Genomic DNA, 17,442 nt, shown 5'->3' on the forward strand with positions numbered 1-17,442 from the left:
GATGATCAATTAATTCATTCATCATATAAGAAAAGGACATTTGAAGTTTGCTTTGTCATTTACAGAGTTCTGTCTGTTAGTAGCTTATAGAATTCTGTTTATTACAACAATCATCCATCATAGCCAGAGATGGATAGGTGACAAATCCAAAACATTGTGGACTTAAATAAAAAAAAAAATGAATGAAGTAATGAAATGATGGAACAGTTCTTATGGATGACACTGACATCGTTACCCGCTGGGCTGGCTACTTTGAGTAGCTGTTCAAAGCTGATCCTCCAGCTAGGACATTGGATGTCTCTGCGTCCATGATTCGTCAAGCTGATCCTCCAATTATTTGTGAAGCACCCAATCTCACTGAGATCGCACAGGTGGTGATCCAGCTGAGGGTAGTGACGGCTGCAGGGATCTATGGTATCTGGGGTGAACTTCTCCAGGCTGGTGGTAAGGCTGTCCTCCTGACATTGCAAACAATCTTTGCTTCCATTTGGAAGACGGGTGTCATCCCAACTGACTGGAAAACAGGACTTGTCATCCCTATCTGGAAGGGGAAGGGTGATCGCCTGGTTTGTGGCAACTACTGGGGGATAACACTGCTCTCGGTGCCAGATAAAGTCCTTAATAGGGTCATCAGTAGGATTCACTACCAATGACATAAGCAGTCTGGTTTTACGACTAAGAAGTCTACCATTGATTTTTGTAAAGCTTTCAACTCAGTTGATTGATCTGCTCTGTGTAACATCCTGAGACTTTGCGGGATCCCCTCAAGGTTATTGCATTTTTCCCCCAATTGATTCTGGGGTTCGACAGGGGTATGTTCTTCTCCTACTCTGTTCAACGCTTGCATGGACTGAGTGCTGGGCAAGGTCATGGGGTCCAGCAGCTGTGGGGCATCTGTTGGTGAGGAAAGATTTACTGATCTTGACTTTGCCAATGATGCTCTGATCTTCACAGAGTCAATGGAGGCTCTGATCGAGGCTGTTGAGAGGCTGAGCAATGAGTCTGAGTTTCTGGGCTTGCGAGTGTCCTGGATAAAAAACAAGATCCAGGCCTTTAATGACCTCTGAGGCATAATCATCAGCAGTGTGCCTGTCTACGGTGACATTCATGTCTCTGGTGACTCTTCGTATGAAGTCAGTAGATGGATTGGGAGAGCATGGTAGGTCATGAGGTCACTGGAAAGGGGTGTGTGGCACTCCCGATATCTATGCAAAATGATGAAGGTCCAAGTCTAGAGTTCTAGTGCTTCCTGTCTTGCTATATGGTCGCGAGACATGGACTCTATCCAATGACCTGAGGCAAAGACTGGACTCCTTTGGTACTGTGTCTCTTCGGAGAATCCTTGAGTACCACTGGTTTGACTTTGTGTCGAATGAGTGGTTGCTCATGGAGTCCCAAATGAGGCACATTACCTGCATTGTGAGGGAGCATCGGTTACGGCACTAGAGCCATGTGCAGCGATTCCCCAAAGTTGATCCACCTTGCAGGATCCTCATTGTTGAGGATCTGAGTGGCTGGACCAGACCAAGGGGACGCCCACGTAACACCTGGTTGTGGCAGATAAAGGTTCATTTCCAGAGAGTGGGACTGGACTGTCTGGGGGGTTACCAACCAGGATACCATGTGGTGGATGCGGCAATGCACTGTACCAGTTTACGCTCCTCAACCTGACCTGGTGTGACCTGAAGTAAGCCACAAGGACCAGCCGATGAGGTACTGAAAGAGTCTAAACAAAAGAGTAGTAAAAAAATAAAAATAAAAAAAAAATAATAACGAGAATGATAAATAAGGAGAGTTCATGCCATGTGACCAAACCGAAACAAGCACCAAAATCAAGGCTGAGAAACACTATGGTAACTTGCATAACCACTCTATACAACTGGGGTGGGCAGAAAAGCACCTCTGAATGCACAACACTTAAAACTTTGATGTGAATGGGCTACAACAGCAGAAGACCATGCTGGGTTCCTCTACTGTCAGCCAACAACAGAAAGCTGAGGTTGCAGTGGGCACCAGATTACCAAAACTGGACTGCTGAAGCCTGGAAAAGTGTAGTCTGGTCTGATGAATGTCAATATCTGCTGAGGCACATAGACAGTAAGCTCAGAATTTGGCATCAACAGAATAAATCCATGAACCGAACCTGCCTTGTATCAACAGTCCAGGCTGGCGGTGGTGTGATGGTGTGAGGAAAGTTTTCTTGGCACACTTTAGGCTTGTTAATAACTATCAATCATTGCTAAAATGCCATGAGCTATTTGAGTACTGTTAATGACCATGCACATCCATTTATGGGAACAATTTACTCATCTTCTAATGGCCACTTCGAGTATGATAATGCACCATATCCATCCATCATCTAACCCGCTATATCCTAACTACAGGGTCACAGAAGGTCTGCTGGAGCCAATCCCAGCCAACACAGGTCACAAGGCAGTAAACAAACCCCGGGCAGGGCGCCAGCCTACCGCAATAATGCAGCATATCACAAAGCAAAACTCATCTCAAACTGGTTTCATGAACATGACAAGGAGTTTGGTGTTCTTCATTGGTCCTCTCAGTCACTTAATGTGAATCCAATAGAACACGTATGGGATGTGATTCATACCACAAATCTCCTGTTGTATGTACAGCTGACAAATCTGCAGAAATTTGGTGATGTGATCACCATGCCATGAACAATCGAGACTGTTTTGAGAGCAAAGGGAGGTCCTACCCAGTATTAGTACAATGGTCCTAAAAATTCACATAGTTAAGTGTAAGTGGTCATTTGTACCAGCAGACAATTATATTTTACGTATAAAAGATCCTGTCTACTGTAGCGTTAATCTTTTATGCTCAGTTGTTACTTGCACATCCACTTTTTTTTGCAATGTTTGGTGTTGTATAGCAGCTGCTGAATTTTTTTGCATTTACCTTAAGGATTAATAACATTTTTAATTATCCGTCTATCCAAATAACATTTGATAGAGAGAAAAAAAAAAAAAAATATCAGAGGCAGTGTGAAAACCCATCAAGCCGACTGTGGATTGTTGGTCATCTCAGAGACACAAACAAGAAGAGACAGGATTCAAGGACGTTGCAATTATTACAACCTAAGCCCAATTTAAGGCCTGGGGTTCATGGTATGGTAAGACAACCAGCATCTCACTGGAAGTAATGAAAAGGCAACCAAAAGAAGCAAACCGAGTTGTCTGAATACAGTAAGGAGTCCATGCTACAGCGAGTGATTTGCTTTGTGGCCTAACGGCTAAGACGCTAAAACTTAAACCATGAACTCCCAGCTCAATCTTACCACGGACTCACTCTGTGACCTCAAATCAGTCTCTCCGGCCATCTGTGCTCTTATGGTGAAAATCGTGTTTATTACAAAAAGTCACTATATAAAATACACACAGTTAATAACTTTAACTGCCTAGTGTTTTTTCTTTTTTTACTTTTTCACACTGGCTTCAGTGAAATGTTCATTCTTTTTATATTTACCTTGTGTTTTTTCTACAATTTTACCTGCATTTAGGGTATTTGAAAGCTGTTTCCATTCAGTGTAATCTGAGAGACGTTAACTTTTGTTTATAAATGAAATCTCATCCAAAAAGCATGATCTTTATGACATGTTCAGTCACATACGGCTCACAATCTGGGCCTAAGGAAATTAATATTAAATAACTCCAGGTGATGCAAATTGCTCGGCTTTAAATCATTATGCCACAACATCCCAGTCATTCAAATAAAAAACATTGCCTTCTTGAAAACACAAAGTAAACCAAAAAGGAAAAAAAAAATACATTTTGAAGTATGCCAGATGTTCTCAGAGGGGCAGGGTACAACATGTCAGATAAGCAGCGTTATTCATTGGTGTTGTTAAATACGAGCGTCCTCATTCTTTCTAAGTTAATATTAATAAATAATACATGGCAGATAATTTTTTCATAGCTGGGCACCCTCCATATACACATTACCCTGGCAAATTGCCTTTTAGGTAGCAGGTTGATTAGCACCTCTTTGCCAAATCTGTGGATGCTGAGAGGCAGGCTTACCACAGATCACTGGGTACACAGAACAAAAGAGACTATTGGCAGGCAAACGAAGCTCAATCTTCACAAAAAAAGGCCAGAAAGATACCCAACAAAAGATTGCAACCTAACGAAGGAAATTCTCGCTTACTTTTCCTGGCCAAGTGTTTTCCTGGCCGCTCGCTCTATTTACTTTTTAAATAAACATCGGTCATCAGCCGCTTCCGCCACGCAAAAACACAATAAATCTTGCAGCCCTCTCAAAACACCCAAATGAGACATGCGCTGCCTCATTTATTTATCCTCCGACCGCCGAGTTTAGATTTTGATCACTTTTATTAGATCAACATGGAGGTCAAGCAAGCTGTCAGGACCACAGAGGCCTATTCATGGAAAGGGAAGGTAGAAGTTAATCAAGAGCTGGAGCACTTCCCAGTCCGTCGGATCATCTAGTCATAACAATAAAAGGCTTCGACATCGTAATTAATGGAGCTGAATGAGAGAAGGGCAGGCGGAGGACTCCTTCCACACTCGTTTCATCTTATCTCTCACTTCCAGCCTGTTGCTTAATTAGACTTTCAGGTTAAAGCAACTAAAATGATTCACTAAAAAGTTTGCAAACCATTTGAAAAAAAAAAAAAAGAAATCACTCGGCCAGAACTGTGCCAGCCGCTGATCAAAACTTCTCCGATAACAACATAAGGCTTAGATGCTTTTGCTTGAATTTTCTGAGCCATTGTGAATACAAGTGCACATTTGTATTCATTCTTTATATGCTAATAAATTCATGTCTAATAGGTTCTGTTCAAATATCACAGGTTCTAAAGTTTTGCCCACAGCTATAGAAATTTAAAGAAGGAGCAGCATAGCAACCAAAATGATTACACTCAAACAGATCATAGGTCCATTCAGAAGTCTAAAAACACACAAAATTCAGTTTACTAGTTAAGGTTTACTAACTAGATTGACCAGAGAAAACTGATCAACAAGCCACTCATCCACCTTCTGAATCCTCATTTTCCATTGCATGCTTAAAAAAAAAAAAAAACAACAAATCAGAATTCGTCTTGACATTGCTGACTACAAAGCAGGAACTGGCTGTAGATGGGACACCATTGTATAACAGTGATCACTCACCCCAAAATGGGATACTGAAAGCTACCAGATAACATTAAGCAAGAATCACTCATTTGGCAGGACAGATTCTGGTAACAACAAGAGCCCAAAATGGGGTCCAAAGCATTGATTAAGCAAAACTAAGCAAACTAAGATGAATCAACAAACGAGTATCTCTCCTTTGTTACATATTTTAGGCCAAATATAGCTTGTAATGCCTTGGTGAGTGCTGCATAGAACCATTACTGTAGAGTGAAGCCTTGATTGTAGTAATGCGGGCATCCCTAGAGCCCTTATGCACATTTTAAAATACAATGTTGGATCAACTGAGGTGGGCTGGCACCCTGCCTCCTCCTGCAGACCCCGTGACCCTGTAGTTAGGATATAACGGGTTGTATAATGGATGGATGTTGGATCAAAGAGGTCAGGCAGTGCCTATAACAAGTGTTCATCCCTGTGGAAGTCTTGTTATTATACAGGTTAGGAGCACACGCTAATACAGTGCACTGCCACACCTACCACATGACAAACCAATTCAGGATCCCAGATTAGGACCCGAGTGCAGCCATGTAACTGGTGACACCGCAGCACCACACTAGTTCAGATGGAATGGAACAGTGTGAGGTTTTTTACGTTGGCTGGAGTGCCAGTTCTGCCACCAACCCCCAAGTATTTCCCTGGAGTTTGGTAGACCTACATATAGGGCTGAATGAAGATTAATGTCATACCTAGGATGGAGCAATTCTTGGTTAAGGGCCTTCCTATAGGGCCCAAAGAAGTAAAGTCACTTCTGGCATTTACAGGATTTGAACCGGCAACCTTCCAATTACCAGTGCAGATCCCTAACCACAGAACCACCACTCCGCAGGGTGTTAAAGTAGCACCACATTTAAAACGATTATTCTACAAAAATGCTACAAGATAAATTAGATTTCAGTACAACATAAGAAAGGGTATACAAAATTGATTTTTTTCACCATGTTTTAAAAATGATGTCTTACAGCTGGTGGCTATCATTAGCAATGCACTCTTTGAGACAATTTCTGAATGCTCACATGACTCGTTCGGCTATTTTAAAAGGGAATAGTGGCGATTTTTGTGGTGAACAGCATCCTTGAGGGATTCAAGGTTTTGAGGTCAATGTGTGTATACCTTCAACTTGAGAAAACCCCACAAGAACAAATATCAAGGAGCAAGATCAGGCCAGCGTGAAGGCCACCCGACATCGCCACGGCAGGAGACCAGCTTCCCTGGAAACATCTCCCGCAAAACTTGCATAGATCTCCGTGCCGTATGAGCTGTTGCTCCATCCTGTGGAAACCAGGCATCCACCACATCCATTTCTTCCAGTTGGGGCTGCAAAAAGTTCTCAATCATTTTAATGTAAAGTTCTGAAGTCGGGTCCAATGGATCACAACAGATTTAATGTGGCTTTTATGACACTGATCAACAGAAAAAGACTCTTTACTGTCAAAGAGAAAATCTCCAAAAAGTTGTGTAAGTAATAACAAATAAAAACACAAAATAATTCATCACATATTCATCCTCTTTAACAAGACTCCCCTAAATCATCACTGGTGCAGCCAATTAGTTTCAGAAGTCACCTGACTAGTTCAATGGAGGTCACCTGTCTGAATTTTCATTTGATTGTCATATAAATCCACCTTCTGCATAGGAAAACATCCAAGTCACTAAAATGCACTGCAATCCAGTTAAATCAGCCCGTAAGAAATGGAAAGAGTTTGACACTGCTGGAAATCTGCCTACAGTAGAGCATCCACAAAAACCAAGTGGTCGTGCCAGAAGAAGACTAGTGAGGGAGACCACCAAGAGGTCTAAGGAAAATTTTGAAAGAGCTACCAGCTATGGGGGCCGAAATTGGACACACAGCTGGAGTTTACCAGAAGGAACATTGGAAACTTTGAAGTCATCTGGATAAAGGTTGGAGTTTTTGACCATCAGTCTAAACAGCATAATCATAAAGCACATTATCAAAAACATGCAATCCTCACCATAAAACATGGTACGTGCTGTGGGGCTGCTTCTCTGCAGCAGGCCCTGGAAGGATTGGGAAGGTGGATGATACAATGAATGTAGCAAAACACAAGGAAATCCTGGAGGGAAATCTGATGCATTCTGCAAGAACCCTGCACCTTGGGAGAAGCAAGTCAATGACTCGAAGCATAAAGCTAAAGCAACACAAGAATGGACTAAAACAAGAATGTTAGAGACCTGCAGTGACTGAGTTCAGATCTCAGTCCACTTGAGAATTTGTGGCTGGACTTGAAAAAGGCAGTTCACTCAGAATTCCCATGCAACCTTGCAATGCTGGAGCAGTTTTTATAAAGACAAATGTGGAAAATGTGCATTGTCCAGCTTTAAAAAGCTGATGGAGAGATCTGTGCACTCAAAGCTGTCTTGGCTACTGAAGGTACATCTACTAAATTGTGACAATCATTTTTTGTTTAACATTAGTAAATGATTTCACAGATCTGTGTTCATTTTGACATTATAAAGTATTTTTCTGTTGATTAATGTCAATGGCAAAAAACAAATTAAATCTGTTGTGATTCGATGTTACATAACAAAAATAGGCGACACGGTGGCACAGTGGGTAGCGCTGCTGCCTCGCAGTTAGGAGACCCGGGATCATCTCCTGGGTCCTCCCTGCGTGGAGTTAGCATGTTCTCCACATGTCTGCACCTCCGGTTTCCTCCCATAGTCCAAAGACATGCAGGTTAGGTGCATTGGTGATTCTAAATTGTCACTACTGTGTGTGTGTGTACCTGGGGTTTTGTTGCACCCTGTGTTGGCTGGGATTGGCTCCGGCAAACCCCCCATGACCCTGTAGTTGGGATATAGCGGGTTGAATAATGGATGGATAACAAAAATAAATGTGAAAACGTCCAAGGAGGTGAATACTTTTATAGGTACAGTAGAGTCCATGTCTTTGGAGTAGGAAATCAGGGTATTGATGAACATACAAAAGAGCAAGCATGAATTGCATTGATTTTATTAGCCGTCAGTCTATCGCAGGACAGCATAATGGGAGCAGGAATCTATCCAGGCATCAGTGGGTTCAAGATGTAAACCAGACTGAGATGGGACACCCTCTTGTACACACTCATACTAGGCAGTCATTATTCTAAACTGGACGTCTTTGGGATATGCGAGACAAATGCATGAGAGAAATAGACAGTGACCAGGGCCAGCATTTGATCCCAGGACTACGGACCTGGAATGCAGGGTGTTAATTACGCTGCCACCCAAGTGGAGTTCAGATTTTGTTTAAAAAAAAAAAAAAAAGGGTAGTATGTATGTAAAAAGAAATTGTGGTAATGATCCGTTTGTATAGCCTGGACCTTCACATGTCACCTCATGTCTACACAGGACCTCATATGGTGGCCTAAACAAAGCACAGATAGCTTAAAAGGACATGTTGAGGGTTATGCAGTGATTGATGCAGCGGTGGGATCTGACCCTGTGACCTTAGGTCACATCATCTTCTTAGGTACTAGGCCTGCCTGCCAGGAGAACCAACCAAAAACAAAAGTTGAACAATCACTCCTAATCATGAGGTAGAGGTCATCCAAAGTCAACAAGTGAACGTCACAAAGGTTAAACTGCCTCATACTGTCATGTAAACTAAAAGTTCATTGATACAAAGAAAAAGGTGTAACAGGATGATGTTAACTATTTGGAAATTCAATCGTTGCTAAAATGATCAAAAGAAGTTTAGTGAGCAAGCATAAAGACATAAAAAAAGAGGGAAAGGAGTAGCTATCTGAAGAAGAGGCTTTAAAGATGGTAGAGCAGCAAGTTGAAGCTCCCCATGGGGGTGTAGAGGTCAATCTGTATCGGCAAATTATTGTTGGGGCCACAGACAGAAAAAGAAAAACACAAAATTATGGGTTGACAAGGTGATACCCCACACCTTGGGGGAGCTGGCCTTGAAATCTGTCTGAGGTGGACTGTAAAATAACCAGCTATGAGTGAGCGAGCGCATATGTGAGGTGTGATGGACGAGCATCTCATCCGTGTTTGGTTCCTCATACTGTGGTAACAGAATCTAGTCCACCATGACCCTGTAAATGAAAATTGATGGCTAAGGCTTGGAAAGATAAAAGCAATATTAAGTCCACATGTACAAATTAAGGATTACAATAAGAAAAGATGACAGAGACATAAAAAAAAATAGACAAGTATTGTACGCATTACCTTTAGAAGGCTGCCTCTTTGGAAAGCATGGCTTAGGATTCAGTTGATGACAACCCTATTTCCTCAGAGGTGTTCTTCCATCCTGCGTGACACTCTGGACTCTGTTGTCTGGCTTATGGACACACCTCACAGACTTTTAAGTAGGATGTACTATATATCGGATGTCTTGGCTTGTGTGGTACAGTAGCTAAGACACCCTGATGCTGTTTAGTCTCCATGTCTGAGTCACTGTGTGACCCTTAGCAAGGACTTAACCTGTCCGAGATCCATTTGCACAAAATACATAAAAACAGTTGGACTATACAGTATGTAGCTCTCTGCTTGACATGACAATTAGTGTTAAAAGACGTTACATACAAGAAAGATTATTTTGTTATTTTTTTTAATAGGTGCTGTATATGAAGCCATAGTCTTCATCAAATCATAAAAATGAAAAGAGAAAGGCCCTTGATACCTTCTCCTTGAGTACTGAAGCATGATTAGGAAGCCCGGGGGCCCAGTGGTTAATGCTGGTGCTTCACAGCTCCCAAGAGCAGGGTTCAATTCAGCATGATCACGGTCTGTGTTGAGTATGCATGCTCTTCCCATTCCTCATTATATTATTTGGTCCAAATCCTGCAGTTCATTCCAAAGCTTTGAATGTTAGGCCAGATAAACTTTATCCTTGAAAACAGAACCCTGTACAGCCTAAGTTACTCACAGTGAATCACAATTTCAAGTGGAATCAGCAACTAGATGGTGGTGGTAGATTATCCTCCTTAGTAATGGAATCTGAAACAAAGTATTTTAAAAATAAGCTGTTGTGTTTTAGAGTGTCTGCTCTTTCAACAGTCTTCTCTTCTTGTATTCACGGCTAGACAGTTTTGCTCCTTTTAACATGCTGCACTTCGTTGTCAATCAACAACATCTCACCCTACTGACCAGAACAGACAGCAGCGCCATAGAGCTGGGGGTCAGTGACCCAAGTAGCGAATAACACATTCCTCTGGCATTCAACACAATCATGCATGGCTGAATATTGTGCCCTGCTATCAAGTTTGTATTAGGTTGCATAATAGTTTATAGAGGTAAATGTGGAGAGGATTCACGCTGAGGTATGTGGGATGGAGTCCCACCAGGAGGTGTAGTTGGTACATTTGGCTGACATAACGGAAGTGCTGCTGTAAGAAATTGCCTAGTAAGCAATAAATGACCAGCTCTGAGCACTAATTAACTCCACATTGGTGTGAGACACTTGCCAAAATACTACAATAATTAAGCATGAAATGGGCATAAGACGATTACAAAATAACTGTTGTTGTCAGGCAACAACAAGTGGATGGCATTTCAAGAAGAAGGGACAATATGATAGGATAAAGGAAACACCTTCTATGCTTTAATCCTCACCTATAAGTTGAGAGCAAAAACTTGGAAAGGAAAAAATAAAAACAAAGCAATAAATTAAGCATTGCTTATTCGTGTGGGAATCTAAATCTATTGGAAAGAAAAAGTCAAATAGGAATGTTTTTGCAATATAGCATAGCACCGGGGTTTTGAAGTTCTCATTTTCTGGACGTGAAAAGGTACTCTTCGTTGATGCTGAACTTTTCACACTAGAGTGGACAACCTGAGCCTTTTAGATGGGACACAGTGAATGAAGCAAAGTGAGCAGGATGTGCAGAACTGGTTTGTGTTTCACACAGATCTGTAATTAAATAAACACATGAGCTCCGACTACTAAAAGCACCGCTATCTGGATTTTTGGAAAGCATCATGCCCTTGTCCCATTTGTAAAAAGGAATAGCATGTTGTAAAGCAGGCCAGGCAGTTTGGGAAATTGGGGAGTTGTTCTGGGTGAGTTACTTGAAATTAGGCCTACAATAGGAAATTGCAATTTAGATTTAATAAAGTGTTCACCAACAAGAAGTGCCAGACATGTTTACATTAGTAAGTGCCAATTTATTAACATCAGAACTTTTTTTATTATTTTTCTGGAGGAGGATTTGGGTGAGGGGGTCTGAATTTCCTTAAAACTGCAGAAGACGCAGCTCACTGCATTCCTAAAGAAAATTACTTCTGTGTCTTAGAATAGAAGATGTCTCTGGTTCACATCATGAAGATCCATCCACTAAATTTAATTGTAAGTTGGTAGTGGAATCAGAAAAATTTGGTTTGAAGTAGGAGCCAAATCTCAATAGGGTGGCAGTCGCATCATGAAGATTAAAAAAGCCAGAGGTTAGGCGCCATATGTGACTCTCAGGATCTTAATGGATTGCTTTTTAATACCACCAGGATAGATAGCAAGCTTAAGCCAGAGAGTACTGTGTCAATTGGAAATAAACACCTTGATAGATGAATAAACTACGACACCCAGCTTCAGCTCAGCTGATAGCGCAAAGGATTCCTGTATCCCAGGACACATTTCAACCACATTCTCAAAGAGCACAAGGAAATACTAACTTGCATGTCGGACCCTGAGGTAACGGGGGCGTAACGTTTCAGCACAAAGATCATGGGAGGCACTTTAGATTATTATTAAATAGAAACCACAAGTTAGCTTACCTGATTGTATTGTGTAGCACCAGAAAAGAGGAAGGTGGAAGAATGAAGAAGGGCTTTGGGAGACAGAGGAGTGAAAATAAATAGGAAGAAGACAGAATATATGAGGTTTGATGAGGATCAGGATTCAGAAGTTAGCCTGCAGGAAGAGCTATTGAAAACAGTGGACAAGTTTACATATCTAGGATCAGTGGTAGCCTAAAATGGAAAATTAGATGAAGAGAAAACTCAGAGTGAAATGTGGATGGACCATTTGGAAGAAGGTGCGAGGAGTATTGTGTGACTGAAGAAATAAGGCAAAGGTTAAAGGTAAGTTTTTTAAGACAGTGGTAATACCAGCAATGATGCATGGAGCTGAAACACGAGCAGTAAAAGGAGTGCAGAAGAAGAAGTTGAATGTGACAGAAATGAGAATGTTGAGATGCATGTGTGGAGTTACAAAAGATGACAGAATATGAAATGAGACAATCAGAGGTACAACAAATGTGGAAGAGATGTCTAAGAAGAGGAAAGTAGGTTAAAGTGTTATGGAGATGTGAGGAGATGCAAGGAATATGTGGGCAAAAAGAGTGAGGGGAATGGAAGCACAGGGCAAGGGAAAGTAAAGGAGACCAAAGCGGAGGTGGATGGCTAAAGTAAAAGATCTGAAGGAAAAGGGTTCAACTGAGGAGGAAGCACAGGATCTAGCTGTATGGAGAAGGTTGATTAAGCACATCAACTCCACATACAAGTGAGAAAAGAAGAAGAAGACGATGATGATGATGACATCAGCTTACTTGATTAACATTTTTGTAGAGTAAGACCAGCAGAATGAACATGGGCCACAGGAAGGATTTTCAGTATGGTTTGGGAGGAGGGTGGAGGTGTGTGTTTGATGAGACATGGAAGTTTTGCTGCAGTGCACATCATTATGGCACCAACAGCAATATTCTATAAGGTTATAAAGATGATTCAAAGGCGATTCATTCAAAGTTGATTTAAGATTGCTGCAAACCATCACTCTGTGTAGATATCAGACACTAAAATCAGGACTACCTTATTATGAAATATAATTGAATAAATGTCTAACAATAAGAAACAGTACAGGTTATTATTTACTTTAACTCACTCAAACATGCCATCCTCAATCATTCTTCTTCTATTCTCTTCTGAACACAAAAGAGGGACTCTAGCATGTGCTATACAGGTTAGGTCAGGTTGGGGAGCATGCACTGCTACAGCTCGTTGCTGCACTCACCACACGATGAAACAGCTCTTAGACGCAGTCCAGTCTCACCCTCCGGAAATGACCATCTATCTGCTGCAGCCAGGTGTTACGTGGGTGTCCCCTTATCCTGGCTCTGCCGCTCAGCTCCTCAACAATGAGGATCCTTGGGGAATTGCGTCACACGGCCAGAGTGTCGTAACTGACGCTCCCTAACAATGCAGGTAATGTGCCTCATTCGGGAATCTGTGAGTAACCGCTCATTCATAACAAAGTCAAACCAGCGATACCCAAAGATTGTCTGAAGAGACACAGTACCAAAGGAGTCCAGTTTTCAACTCAGGTCACTGGATAGCATCCATGTCTCAAAACCATTTAGTAAGACAGGAAGCACCTGTCACATCCCTCTTTCCAGTAACCTCATGAACCCCCATGCTCTCCCAGCTCATCTACTGACTTCATAAGAAGATTCGTCCAAAACATGAATGTCATTGCTGAGCTAAGTAAACCTCTTGACAAGGTCAACACTTTCTCGGCAGACAGACACAATGCATCTGCCTGCATCTTTGGTTTTTATCCAGGACACTCGCAAGCCCAGGCAATCAGACTCCTTGTTCAGTCTCTTGAGAGCCCCGATCAGAGCCTCCATTGACACCGCGAAGATCACAGCATCATTGGCAAAGTCAAGATCACTGAATCTTTTCTTCACCAAAAGAAGTCCCACAGCCACTGGGACCCACAATCTTGCCCAACACCCAGTCCATGCAAGCATTTAGGGTAGGAGCAAAAACACACCCCTGACAAACCTCAGAATCAACTGGGAAAAACGTCTACCATCGATCACATCCTGGGATGTGCTACAGATAAAAAAATAATTTTTGGCATTATCTCTGTATTATTCTCATCATTGGTGCACTTGACTTGCTGCAAAAAGCACCTAACACTGATTGTTGCTTGGCATTGCTAATTTAGTTAAGAATATGCAGGTAGACAATAGCATCGACGTTTTAAAAAAAAAAAAAAGGCATTGCTTTGATAAAATGTAATCAGTTCATTTCAGACTTATTGTTGCGTGTACATACTACTTATATAATGAAATTCCTATTTGCAATGTTCTTGCCAGGCAGTCAAACATTTTGCAATGTAGGCTTTGTTAAATATAACGTCACAAAACAGAATAGGCAGTGATGAGTGAAACGCCAAGTGTCCTTTGACAAACAGTTTTGCCAAATTGATGCTAAACTTAATTTGGTGTCCAATTTTGCAACTCACAAAAAAAAAAAAAGTCTTTAAAGCTGGTTTGGGGGTTAGAAACTAAGGAACTTTATTCCCTAAGGGTTTGCAAACATTGTTCCCCCTCACAAAAGAGTTCAAGAATAAACTATGATGCAGTGACTTTTGGAAATGTAACGCGGCTAAACAAAATCCACAATGAGACAAACTGTGGTACAGTCATATCAACAAATAAGTACACTCGTATTTTTATCTTTAAGAACATGTCTGAAAATATCAGGATTTGATCATATCAGTTATGTTTTGTAGTCCATTAAATGAAGTAAATAAACTTAAATGAAAGCATTACATGTGGAAGAATGAAATACACCCCTACATTTATCACAAATTCAAACACCTAAAATCAGGTTGGGTGCAAATAATTAGAACATCATTAGAGAGGCTCTTGTCTGATCTGATCTGATCTTATATACACCTCAGATTTAGTTTGGTTTGCCCTCAGGTATGTGTTATCACACATTCCTACTTCAAACAAGCTCTTTGAAAGAATGTAAGAGATCTTTATGAGTCTGAGAAAGGATCTAAAAAGATGTCAAAACCATACTATTGAACTGTCTAGAAGATCATCTACAAATGGATTGCAAACAATCACCGACTTCTTTAGGCTAGGCCACCCCAGTAAGATTAACCCAAGAGAAGAAGAACACAAGATGGTGAAAGAAGGCCTGAAGGACCCCATGATTTCATCAGGTAGTCCCAGCCAGAGGCTGCACAAATTAGATCTACATGGGAGGAGTACCAGGGGGAAACCTTTGCTGTCCAGAAAGAACATCAGGGCGAGTCTAAAGTTTTCCCATGAACACCTGGGTAATCCGAGTCTGAACAGGGTGGTAGTCACATCATGAAGATTAAATAAAGCCAGAGGTTAACAAGAGGCCCTTCACATACAGGCAAGGCAACATTGCACAACTAATCGAAAGAGAATCTAAGAAGCCGAGTAAAAATACATTTGTAGGCACAAACACTTGGCAATTGTTTAGTAAGAGTCAGAAACAAAAACATGGATAATTCATCCATTTTGTAAAGTTCGTGTCCTGTTCAGGGTCACAAAGAGCAGGTGCCTACCTTTGTAGCACTGGACACAAGTCAGGAAGCAGCCCTGAGGTGCCAATCCATCACAGGCACTTTCAAGCACACTGCTCCAATTTTAAAGCTGACAAAATGAGCCTACCCCGTGACTAGAATTGTATTATTTTTGTAGTAGTTTATTGCCTGCTAGGCTTGTACGCAGAAGGGCACTGGGGAGTAAAAGAAAGGGAACTGAAAACAATTTTGAACCCCCCAGCTCACGTTCTGGTTTAATTCAAATAAAAATAAATAAAGTCTAATAATGGGGGGACCATGGTGGGGCAGGGAGCACTGCTGCTTTACAGCACTCAGACCCGTTTCCATCCGGGATCTGCATATCCTCCCTGTTTGTATGCATACGGACTCTGCAGACTCTTCAAAGACAGGATGTTGAACTCAAAGGTGACCCTGATTGGGCCTGATGGAAGTGACAACATGACTCAGAGAATAGCCCATGTGGCCCTGTGCTTGTCAATGTGGGTTATAAAATCTAATAATCAATTTATAGAACTCTAACTCAAGAACATATATTTTTTTGTTCCTTATTTCACCTTACACAATTTCATGAATTAGGAATTTGTTAGTTTTCACATACCCCTTGGGGTCAGAGCGCAGTGGTCAGCCATTGCACCAGCACCCATCCAGCAATTGCAGGTTGAGGGCCTTACTCAAGGGACCAGCAGAGTAGGATCAGGGGATTCGAACCGAAAACCTTCCAGATACCGGCGCAGATCTTTAGACTTGGAGCCACCACTCCACCCAAAAGAGTGTTGTTAAGTCTAAATCCAAAATTCGAGTGATCTCAGATTAAATGATTGCAAGATTTTAGTCTTTCACAAATCCTTAACACACACACACACTTCTAAAACTGCATGACAGCTTTATGGAGAATGTAAGATGTCTGCACCAAAATGACCACTTAGCCCAGTGAAGCAGTTTGAGGAGCTTAGTGACTGCAGCATGGCTTAAGTCTGAGGCCCTCAACATGGTAAGAGCCATGTGCAAATCTCACAACCATCTTCTAAACTCATTATTTAAAAACACAAAGCTTATCTGACATATATGGCATCAACTATACACCTTCAGGTGTCTGAGATGATATTGCACTCTACCACTTTCCAGCCATTAAAAGTTTGAGCTCCATGCATTTTTTGACTCACCCAATGATGCAGACCTGTGCTTTGCTTTTTTTCCCACGTGCCTTCAGTTTTAGATGGTGACTGAGCTTTGCTGTTGCCTGAATTAAAACCCACAAGTCTTTCCTGTGGACGAGGCACGGCAGGGCAGCAAGTCCTCCAGAGGGCTCTGCATAATGAGAGCGCTGTGATATTTTTGGTTCAATTACCGAGCTTGTTCATGCGTTTAATGAAGGGCTTTTTTTGTGGTAATTGAGTGATTGTTTGACTGAATTATTATTTGGTTTTGCAAATCGCCCGTAACACTTTATTAAAGAGCCTAAGCAGGCTAAATGGGACTAATTAGGCTAATTGGGAGCACCTGGAATCTTGCAGGCTGACAATGTGAGCTGCGGTTGCTCATTGTGTGGGTGTGCATTCAAAAGAGAGGAGTGATACCCAAAAAAATCACAAAGCAACTTCCCGCTGCCATGCTGAAAAGAGAGTGTGAGCACCACGTGAATCCGTGTGCATTTAGACAGAAAACTGCATGTGAAATTAAACTTCCTCTCTTCTTCCACAAGGCTGATGGCTCCAGCCCAGGCTGTGGGCCACTGTGTGATACTACGTCAATCGCTTGAGTGGCACAAAATAGATATATTTATAAACACTTCTAATAAAAGAATGAATGAAATATAAAATAAAAAGCATCAAAAGCACTGTGGTGTAATAAGGGCAAGTGAGGGGAATAATATTAATGAGATTGCTGCTCCACTTTTCTGGCCATTTGCTGAACCTGTTTTCTTCTTTGAAGGATTGTGGGATGCCAGTTTGTGTGAGCACATGGTGGCACAGTGCTTAGCACTTCTGCCTCAAC

General features: G+C 41.6%; 1 long non-coding RNA gene across 1 annotated transcript; it reads right to left on the minus strand.

The window, feature by feature from the left end:
- Window positions 1–9,712: 9,712 nt before the first annotated feature.
- LOC120520102 lies at window positions 9,713–16,791 on the minus strand. The gene is made up of 2 exons (XR_005631764.1): window positions 16,611–16,791; window positions 9,713–10,118 (listed from the first exon to the last, which is right to left on the minus strand). It is a non-coding gene; the product is annotated as an uncharacterized LOC120520102 (long non-coding RNA).
- Window positions 16,792–17,442: the final 651 nt, after the last annotated feature.

The sequence above is a fragment of the Polypterus senegalus genome, unplaced genomic scaffold (assembly GCF_016835505.1).
Source record: "Polypterus senegalus isolate Bchr_013 unplaced genomic scaffold, ASM1683550v1 scaffold_5463, whole genome shotgun sequence".
Taxonomy (NCBI): Eukaryota; Metazoa; Chordata; class Cladistia; order Polypteriformes; family Polypteridae; genus Polypterus; species Polypterus senegalus.